Source organism: Pongo abelii, chromosome 1, assembly GCF_028885655.2.
Source record: "Pongo abelii isolate AG06213 chromosome 1, NHGRI_mPonAbe1-v2.0_pri, whole genome shotgun sequence".
NCBI classification, from domain to species: Eukaryota; Metazoa; Chordata; class Mammalia; order Primates; family Hominidae; genus Pongo; species Pongo abelii.
Window position 1 is genome coordinate 115,161,834 of NC_071985.2, and position 11,418 is coordinate 115,173,251.

The window sequence follows — 11,418 nt, forward strand, 5'->3', positions numbered from 1 at the left end:
AAAACATCTAGTTTCATTGAGGAGGAGTTTTGTGGTTCTTAAGTCCAAGAAAGTAAAAGCTCTGGGAAGCATCACTGTGTGGCTAAGGTGTGCTGAGTGGCTATGGCTGTGCTCTCTGCAGCCTTTGCTCTCCCAGTGTTGCTGGGAAATCAGGAACCATATCAACCAAGGTCTCTTCTGGCATCCACTGGCTCATGGAGAGGCCAAGGAGTATTCTGCTCCCTGCTGTTACTTTTCAAGAAACTTTGCTGGCCCGTGAACAACAAGCCATGGGCTCTGGGTGAACGAGGCTGCTGCACCTCTTCAAGCCGTCTCCCTTGGGCCTCCCCACAACACCAGAAACGCACTTTGAGCTGAGTATGCACAGGTGATCTTCAGTGCCCTCTTCCTGAGCTAGGCTGACAGTGAATTTGGGTGAAGAAAGAAGGAAAGGAATAAAGTATGTGAGGAGCACCATGTGCCTTTGAAATCACAGATGTTTGTCAAGTGGAAAAATACCAAACCCTCAGCATGCTTCACTTTGTGTTTTTTGGAAACATTTCATCAAAGGGGCAAAATAAAATGTGCCATCTCTACTGGAGCCAGGTGTGAGCTGCTTCCTTCTTTTCTCCACAAACAGGGTTGCCATTTCCCAGTATTGGTCTGAAGAGTGCTGAGGCCCTGAATGCCCAGAGGGAACTGCGGATTGCGTCACACGGGTGCCCTTTCAGGAGAATATCCCTGCCTGACATGCCTTTGGGAGGCTTCCAGCAGTCTCCAGTTTTCTTCTCAGTCCTGACGTCTCCAGGGACTGCGCTGTGGACAGTGCCGAAAAGAGCTGGTCCTGCACGGCTCCTGGAAGCTGCAGCCCACCCTGGCCCCTACCCCAGGCAGAGGGTAACCTCAAGGCCATGACTTCCTCCTCCTCTGGTGTTGCTTCCTGTGAGCCAGGAGGGTGGCCTGGCCAGGCTTCTGAGGTCCCGGTGAGCTGCAGACCCTTGTGGGGCAGCCCAGAGCTCCAGCGAAACTCACCCAGCCCGGGCAACAACCTTAGACCAAGCTGTGGAAGAAGAGGCCCCCCCAAGCTCTGCAGAGGGGTGAAGGATCCCTGTAACATTTCCAGTGTGCGTTGGCTCTCAGGGATGGTTGGCTTCGTATTCTAAGCTGAAGTGGTAAGGACTGGGTCCACAGGCGGACTCAACCAGCCATTGTTAGAGGTGGTATTGCCTAGTGGTTAGGAGTGCAAGCTTTTGTTTCGAATAACCGTGGGGAAGTCCCTTAGCCTCTCTGAGGCTCAGTTTCCTTGCCTGAAAATGCGAGTGATGCTACTACCTCCCTCAGTTTGTTATGAGGAATACATGAGATGATGTTTGCAGTGTGATTAGCAGAGTGCCTGGCATTTTAGAAGGGCTTGACCTATAAGGGTGTTATTGCTAAGCTGAATGAGAAGAGCCTGAGGTGTAGAGAGATATATAGTCTTCACAGGACATGCGGCAACTACCCTCCACTTACAAAAGTCATGGTAGACTGGAAGGTGTTGAGTAAGGCTGGAGCCAAGTGGTGATTGTGAGTGAAGTCCTAGACTCCTCTGCCCCAGACTCCGGTCCAACAGGACAAACTGTTCTGGAAGGAAGGATGGTCTGAGCCTCAGCTGGTTGGGCCTAGTGATGCCATGTGGGACAATCTATTTAATCTTCATAACCACTCTGTAATAGGTGTATAATTATCCCATTTTTCAGATGAAAAAATTGAGGCTCAGAAAGAGATGTTATAGTTGTGGCCCAAGATCATACAGTGAATATGCAACAGACACTGTTCACCTAAACACAAACTTCAAAGCTTACGTGAGGCTGTAAAGCAAGGGGACACTAAGAACAGGTCTGGGGTGGTCCAGCAATGGGGCTGTCTGGAAGTGGCCCCTGTCCGGGGGTTTCTGTGGCCTGGCCTCTAAAACCCCTGCTGTCTGCCTATTCTTCAAGCCTAGGCCTCTGACTTTCTGCAGACTATCTGAACCTCCATATATCCTTCCATAAACACCTTTTATGTAAGTAACCAGAGTTGGTTTTTGCTCCTTGCACTGAAGAACACTGACAGTCCAAAGCCTCAGCAGGCTGTCTCCTCAGTGATGCCGCCTGCCTTGACTGGGAATAGGAGGTGGGTGATGCTTTGGCCCTACAGGGCTCAGCTGGCTACCTTTGGCCTTGCTCTTTCTCGCTTGAAGTGCCTTTTGCTAAGCCCAGGAGTACAGGGCTTTCTGCTGGTCTCCATTATGTTAGCCTGGCTCCATAGTCAAGTGGGGTGGGACACCAGCAGAGAGGGCTAGGGGCCACCCACGACAGTAACCCCTATGATATATAACCCCTCTCACTGGTCACACAGTGACACATGTACCCATAGATCCTCGCACTCTTACAAACGATGCCAGCTTCACATCTTCCCCCTTCTCCATTTGCATGTACACCCCACATGTGTACATTCTTTGTCCCTCTGGCTCCCGTGGCCCAGTCTATTTCTCTTCCCCATCAGCCAGTTGAGCCACCCACCCATTTTGGTGCTGGAACAGTGTGAGTTGGGAAGCAGGAAGTGGTGGGTGATGAGGCTAGAACAATGTGGAGGGGCTAAGCTGATACCTCCCTGTGAGGACAGGGGACCTCTGAAGTGCAGTATCAGATATAAGATCTTGGGGTGCTAGGTGGGGACTGCTGCTCTCTGTAGCTCCCTGCTCCCAGAAGTTAGCAGAACTGTGCTGTGGCTGGAGTCCTGTGTGAAGAATCCCTGAACGACCCTACTGCTGCTCCCATTCTGCGTCTATCGTCTTCATTTTTAGAGACAAGGTCTCAGTCTGTTGCCTAGGCTGGAGCGCAGAGGCATGATCATAGCTCACTGCAGTTGAAGTTATAGCTCAAGCAATTCTCCTGCCTCGGCCTTCGGAGTAGCTAGGACTACAGGTGTGAGCCACCACGCTTGGCTAATTTATTATTTTTTGTAGAGTCAGGGTCTCACTATGTTGTCTAGGCTGGTCTCAAACTCCTGGCCTCAAGCAGTCCTCTCACCACAGCCTCCAGAAGTGCTGGGTTACAGGCGTGAGCTACCATACACAGCCTTCTTTTCCTTCCTCATCGGGGGTCCTCTCCTTTTACCATACTGCTTTTTGCTTCTTAAGGCGGATAAGATAAACAATCCAATCTCCAGGGACAACTGCCTGGCTTCTTCTTCCTCAAACCCAGCAGATTATAAGGCAGAGGCTCTGCCTTGTTCCTCTTCCTAGAGCATACCATAGACATGTGAATTGAAGGTGAGTCTAAAAGGACTGGGAGTGCAGGTGGGTGGCTGATTTCGATGCTCCCCTCCAGGCACAGTTGAGGAACTCAGTGTCCTGGATGTTTCTTCCTTATTAACAAACGCCTTCAGGTCAAGGTAGCCTGGAATGCTGGGCAGTTTACTTCTTTGGGTTCATTCCTCCTAGATTTTGGACTGGTCATCCTTCACTAGGCTTTTTGTTCTTCAGTGCTTTTTAAAAGATTTTCCTTTTTAAGATTTTTTTCTTTTCTTTTTTTTTTTTTTTTTTTTTTGAGATAGAGTTTCGCTCTTGTTGCCCAGGCTAGAGTGCAGTCGTGCAATCTTGGCTCACTGCCACCTCTGCCTCCCGGGTTCAAGCAATTCTCCTGCCTCAGCCTCCCAAATAGCTGAGACTACAGGCGCGTGCCACCACACCGTGCTAATTTTTGTATTTTTAGTAGAAATGGGGTTTTGTCATGTTGGTCAGGCTGGTCTTGAACTCCTGACCTCAGGTGATATGCTTGCCTCGGCCTCCCAAAGTGCTGGGATTACAGGCGTGAGCTACTGCACTAAGCCTCGTTTTAAGATTTATTTGGCTTTTCAAGTTGTCCTCAGTGGGGGGGTTGGTAGAGAGTCCACAGGTAACATTATTAGTCCAGTTTGACAGAAAATAAAACAGGCAGTTTCCCTATCCTTCAGACTGCCACTTTCCTATAAAACTATTTCTTATCCTTTTTCTCAAGCTCTTTCCCCTTAAATGCCGACATCTTCTCCCCTATTCCCACTCTGAATAATCTTACTTCCTATTTCGTTGAGAAAATAGAAGCAATCAGAAGAGAACTCCCCTGTGCTGCCCCTCGTACTACCTGCGTCTCTTCCCGGTGCTCAGCTTCCCTCCAGTTACAATGAGGGAACTGTCCAAACACTCTGGCGAGGGCACGCCTACCGCCGACCTAAGGACATGGTTCCTGCAATTATCCTCTCTCCTGCAATACCAAGCTTTTCCTCTCTGAGGGAGTATTCCCATCAGAATAGAAACAGATTGTAATGTCGCCCTCCAAAAGAAAATCTCTTCTTGATCCTCTATCTCTAATGCCTGGCTACCGCCTGTTTTTATGCTCCTCATCGCAAGTGAAACTCCTGTAAAGGGTTGTTTACACTCATTGTCTCTACCTCTTCTTCCATTTCCTCTTGAACCTCCTCTGAGCCGGCTTCTGCCCCCTTATTCTACAGAACAGTTTTTGTCAAGATCACCAGTCATCACCACGTTGCCAAACCCAATCCAATTCTCAGGACTCATTTTACTTAATCCATCAGTGGCTCACTCCCTCCTCCTTGGTTTCTGGGTTTTCCCCCGAGTCCCTTGGCTCCCTCTGGTCTTCTCTGCTCCCTTCTTATCCCACAGACCTCTAAACACTGGATGGCCTCAGGGCTCAGCCCTTGGGTGATTTCTTTTCTCAACCTCTAAGTGGCTTACCCTAAGGGATCTCAAGTCTACAGGGTGTACCTTGACAAATGTCCAAATTTGTATCTCCAGCCCAGACCTCTCCTGAATTCTAGGTTCACATAGTTAACTACTTACTCTCAGTAAACAGGTAGATGTTTAATAAGAAATGAAAATTTAACGTGTTCAAGAATAAATGCATCATTGCACCCCTCCTCGATCTTAATCTTCTCCATTCAAAGATGGTCACTGCATTCTTCCAATAGCTCCGATCAAACACACTGGAGTCAAATCTTTTCTTTTTCATACCCACAATCAATCGCGACTTTACCTTCAAAATATAGACCATAGTTGTTCTCCCTCACCACTGGTCTGAGTCACCAGCACTCCTCACCTGAATTATTTCAGGAGCCTCCAAACTGGTGTCCCTTCTCCCGTCATGGCTCCCCTACCATCTGTTTTCCACACAGAAGCCAGAGTGACCCTTTGAAAACAGAGCAGATCATGTCACAACTGTGCTCAGTCTCCTGGGGCTTCTATTTTACTTGGTGTAAAAGTCAAACATTTTTTTTTCTGAGACAGGGTCTCACTCTGTCGCCCAGGCTGGAGTGCAGTGGCACGATCAAGGCTCACTGCAGCCTTGACCTCCCAGGCTTCTCCCACCTCAGCCTCCCCAGTAGCTGAGACTCCAGGTGTGCATCACACCTGGCTAATTTTTTTTGTAGTTTTGGTAGTGACAGGGTTTCGTCGTGTTGCCCAGGCTGTTCTCAAACTGCTGGGCTCAAGTGATCCTCCCACTCAGCCTCCAAAGTGCTGGGATTACAGGAGTGAGCCACTGCGCCTGGCCAAAAGTCAAACTCTTGACAAGGGACTACAGGGTCTTCCAAGATGGGACCCTGTTACTTTGCCGGTCTCCTCTTCTACCTTCCCCTAGCTCATTCTGCTCCAGCCTCTTGCTCTTCTTTGAACGGGTCATGCATTGTGGTAACCCTTCGGCAGCCCTGCCTGGAAGGACTGGGTGCTGTAAACTGCAGTGCCCTCCTTGTCTTCGTGCCATCAATGACTCCTTTTCCTAGAATGTCTTTCCCTCACTTGTTGCAGCTAGACTCCTATCACAACCTACAAACTTCTCCCTGCTCAAATTTCAAATGGGTAATTCCTCTCTGAAAGCTCAAGTTATAAATTCCTCACCACTCTCTCATCACCATGTAGCTCTTCCCTACTTCAAAAGGTTCAATTCCAGCCCCCAAACCTCACCCTTAATTAGGTAAACTCACTTCCCCTGTTCCCTGACTCATCTTCCTTCTACACTCTAGTAGCATTTGGTACACACCTTTACTAGCAAAACATAACCTTCGGCTTGCCCATCATCCTTTTCCGGCTTGGAGGCTCCAGAGGTTCAATGTCATGGTTGGCTCTGGATCTCCAGTGCCTCACACAGTTTTTGGTACATATATATTCAATAAATGTTTAAAGAAAAATAATTTCAAAAGGACTTAGGCAGAGTTATGTCCTAACAACTACGGACAACTACAATTTATGTCAGGAAATAAACTATTCCACAACACACCTATCGTTCTACATGAGCTAAAATGATTCATAGGGTTCAAATCAGAATTTTTCTAGGCTTCTCTTCTGTCACGAGATTACATTTTTCATCTTCTAATAACTCAATGTCTTTAAAAGAAGGCAGTCACATTTTAAAGCAAAGGGGAAAGGCTTTTTAGTCTTCTGTTTGTAGAACGTTTCATCACTGACTTGGTTCCAGTGGAGGCCCCAGCAGGCTGCTGGTATAGTAGGCTTGCCTGAACAACCAAGAACCTTGGCATCCTACCGTCAGTTAGAGGCAGGGGGTATTGACAAACTTAAGCAAGGTGTTTCACTGTATCTCCAGCCTCCGAGGCTTCAATCAGCTGACAATGGGAGGGAGGGAGAGGTGAGGGAGAGAGGGGAGAGCGGAGAGGGGAGAGGGGAGAAGAGAGAGAGACAGGAGAGGGGAGAGGGGAGAGGGGAGACGGAGGAGAGGGAGGAGAGGGAGGAGAGGGAGGAGAGGGAGGAGAGGGAAGGGAGAAACATACTACTGCCCTCTAGTGGCATAAATTTCTAGACTCTTACTGCTGAACTGCTTCAAAATGCTGAGCCCACACCAAATTCATTTTGAGTCATTCGAAGTTTTGATGAGCGATAAGTATTTTTGAAAGCTATTCCCAGGGGAGTCCCTTAACCTCTTTTTAAGTAACATTCACTTTTGCATCTTATAGGCTCTTTGGTACTGAGGGAGGATTGAACGCTGACTTTTAAAAGGGAGAATCACTCTTGGGGATCTTGGTAGGTGCCCCTGTTGGACCCCCACTCAAGGCCTTTAAGAGCTACAGGAGAGGGCTGTCTTATGGCTCTCAGTAAAATGGATGTCCTTGTTCAAGGCCAGTCTCCCTACCTGTGCTTTGGATCTCATAGTCCTGGCCCCTTCGTCAAGTATCTTTGCCTTATCAAATAGCTCCCTTTCCCCTTGTTTTCAAATTCAATTACCTCTTAAAATTCAGTTCCAGTGTCACTTACTTTCCTCATTATCCTCCTCCCTCTCAAATCTATGTTAAGCTTGATTAGGATCGTACTCTACCCATATAATACTGAAAGCCACAATATTAAGCAAGCCAGTCCTGTTTGAGGGTACAGATTTTATTTTGATTTCTATATATATTTTGAAGCCTATGAAAGCTTCTGGAAAACAGTAGGTGAAAGCTTAAAAAATGTGTGGAATAACTATATTAATGATCTCATGAATTACATTCCAATCTTCTAGTCTAGTTCTGTTTTACAGAAAATAAACTGAGGTCCAGAGAAGTTGAATAACTTGCCTAAGGCCTTACAACCAATTAGTCAGGGGAAGACCAAGGACTACAATTTTGGATTCCTTACTAATTAAGGATCCCTGACACTAGGCCCTCCCGACACTCTGTGAATCATTGTTTGCTGTGTATTTTCTACATTTGCAGAAAAAGAAAGCAATACATGCCATCCTTTTTATAAGGCGTAGACTTTTCTTAGTGTGTATGGTTTTGATAAAGCTTTTATTGATAGAAAACTCAGAATCAAGAGTAATGGACTACAATCACCCTTAAATGAGGCAGCCTGGCCTGGTGGAAAGAGTATCGGCCTCTGAAAACTAGGGTGTTTATTCAGTAAACAACAGTTAAGAGGAATAAAAAGATGACTAGGATACTGTCTACATCCTTAAGCAGCTGATAACCTAATAGAAGAGGTAAAGACATGTCCACAAATGATTATAAGGTAGAATATGAAGAGTTGTAGAAGTTATGAACAAACTATGGATGTACAAACATGGAAGAATCACTCAAAGTTTGGGAAATCCGGAAAGGTTCTGTGAAAGCTTTTAGTCTTGTGAGAACAGGAAAGATGTGTAGGGCTTTGCTGGAATTGGATAAAGGCCTTTCAGATGGGAAGAGTAAAGCTTTAAGAAGGCTGAAAACAGGCTGGTCACAGTGCCTCACTGCTGCAATCCCAGCACTCTGGGAAGCCGAGGTGGGCGGATCATCTAAGGTCGGGAGTTCGAGACCAGCCTGACCAACATGGAGAAACCCCATCTCTACTAAAAATGCAAAATTAGCCAGCTGTGGTGGTGCATGCCTGTAATCCCAGCTACTCAGGAGGCTGAGGCAGGAGAACTGCTTGAACCTGGGAGGCGGAGGTTGCGGTGTGCCAAGATTGCGCCATTGCACTCCAGCCTGGGCAACAAGAACAAAACTCTGTCTCAAAAATAAAAATAAAGGCTGAAATTTGTAGAGGAACTTATAAAGAATATGAATAAAGGTATCTATATACACATCTATCTATTCATTTCTGGAATGGCAAATGGCACAGTGAGAAGCTCAGCAAATCATTTCCCTCAAAAGGAATAAAATGGACAATTAAAAAACTCGAACCGTTTAGGATTCTGGAAATTGACCAAAGTCATACAACAAAATGAGAAGTACTTACCCAAGAAAAACTCCCAAACCAGGAAAGAACAGTGTGTCTGTGATGTTTTAGCCCAGAGCTGCTCTCATCCCCTTCCAGCTCCATCAGCATGGCAGCTCTATCAGGGCAGGACAGGCTGTGAGGGTTACCTGATTTGGAGTAGAATGCAGAAAAACTCCGTGCTCCTGGGCATTGTTAGAAACGAAAGGAATCTCAGTAGCAAATGAACGGGAAAGGCCAGTGCAGTTAGCCTGAGGTTCTAGTTGGGGCAAGCAAGAGACTGACAGACAAGCCAGAAACTTAACAGGGAGATTTGCGGAATGAAACAGCCATAGTGTACTTGCCACACATCTCTGGTGGCATGGAAGGATGAATGCAAGAGCAAGGTTGAGCACAATTTAAGAGAAACCAGAGAAAGCCCTAGCTACTTCTGAACATTCCTGACTAAATGTGAGACCTTAGACATAAGGCCTTGGGTGAAGTAAAAGCTGGGAAGACTTGTAAACTGCATAAACTTTGAATGTGTTCTCCAGCTTACACATGGATCCACTGGCAACACACAGAAGCCCTTCCTAGCCAAAGGCATTTGGGTACAACCTCTGACAAATCACTTGTTGACCACTAAACTATACCGACAGAGGGCTGACTCCTAGGAAGCCAGGTTTAAAAATATAAACAAGATTTTAGAAATACAAAACTAAGCAAAGACATCAATGACTGTGCAACATTGGGAGAAGAGCCTCCAAAGAATTAGTCTACACCAATCACTAAACAAACAACAGCAGTTGCAACAACTACCACCTCCCTGGGTCACAGAGATGAGATCAGAACCCAGCGTTCTACAATAATGTTATCTAAAATGTCCAGTTTTCAACAAAAAATTACAAGATATGCAAAGAAACAGGAAACAGTAGCCCATTTTCAGGAAAAAGAAGTACCTGAATTCTACCCCACTAGATGCCAGAATCACCCCCTACTCCCAGTCATGACAATCAAAAATGTTTTCAGACATTGCCAAATGTCCCTGAAGGGAGGAAGGGCAAAGTCACCCCCTGGCTGAGAACTACTGCTCTAATGCTAGTTATCACATAGTGTGATACTGGGATAAGAAAAGACATATATCAATGGAATAAAATTAAGAGTCCAGAAATTAATGTCAGTTGATATTCCACAAAGGTGCCAAAGCAATTTATAGGAAAGGGATAGTCTTTTCAATAAATACTGAGATAACTGGGTATTCATGCACAAAACATTGTTAGACCCTTCATATACATGAGGAATTAACTCAAAATGAATCATAGACCTAAATGTAAAAGCTAAAACTATAAAACTTTTAGAAAAAAAATTAGGTCTAAACTCTTAGTGACTTTGAATTAGGAAAGAAAGCACAGTCCATAGAAGACAACATTGATAAACTGCACTTCATTAAAATTAAATTTTTTTGCATGTCAAAGACATGAATAAAAAATTGAAAAGACAAACCACAATCTTAGAGAAAATAAATATAGAATATATAAAGAACTCTTACAACTCAATAAGACAATTCAATTTTTAAAATGGGCAAAATATTGGAATAAACATTTTACCAAAGGCATGAACAGCTACTATCACAGATGGTCAACACCATTAGTCATTTGAGCAACGCAAATTAAAGCCACAATGAGATACAACTTCACACCCATTAAAATGGCTATAATAAAAAAGGCAGATAATAAAAAGACAATAGCAAGTATTAGTGGAGATGTGGAGAAACTGGTACCCTTGCCGTCATACATTGCTAGTGAGAATGTAAAAACAGTACTATGGAACACAGTGTGGTAATTTCTTGAGAAGTTATACATAACTTTACCATATGACTCAGAAATTCCACTCCTAGGTATATACTTGAGAAATGAAGACATATATCCACCCAAAGACTTGTATGCAAATATTCTTAACAGCATCATTCATAATAACCAAAAACTGGAAACAATCCAAATGTCTATCAATTAGTGAATGGATAAATATGGTATATCCATACAATGAAATTCATTTAGCAGTAAAAAGGAATAACTCTTGATAGTTGCTATAGCATTGATAAACCTTAAATGCAAAACATTATGCTAGGTTAAAGAAGCCAGATGCAAAAGACCACATACTGTATGATTTCATTAATATAAAATGTCCAGTTAAAAGGCAGATCTACAGAGACAGAAAGTAGACCAGTGGTTACCAGTGGCTGGGATGGAAATGGAGATTGACTGCAAATCAATATTTGGGATCTTTGTGGATTGTGGGATGGTTGTACAGTTTTATAAACTTACTAAAAAATCATTAAATCATACACTTAGAGTGGGAATATTTTATGTAAATCATACCTCAGTAAAAATTTCTTTTAAAAGTTAAGGAAACTGCAAGAAATTGTTATATCCTTACCATATAAAGATAACTGCTATTAACTTTTTGTATATCTTTTTGCTGTGTATCCAACAAAAAGTGACTTCTGCTATAGTTTTTAAAGTGCTTGGTTCACATGCATTATTAATGTATTTGCATATTATTAAACTTTTTTTTGTAACCACAACAAAAAATACACGTCTTATTTCATAGAACCACGAAGGATAACACTGAAAGACTATCTTAAAGATCATCTAATGCCTTCATTTTACCCTCCCTTTTGGGTTTCACTTTCCTTGTGCCTAAAATGAGAAGGTATAATTAGATGTTTCCTTGGCTCTTCACTGCCCTGTTTTAATTGC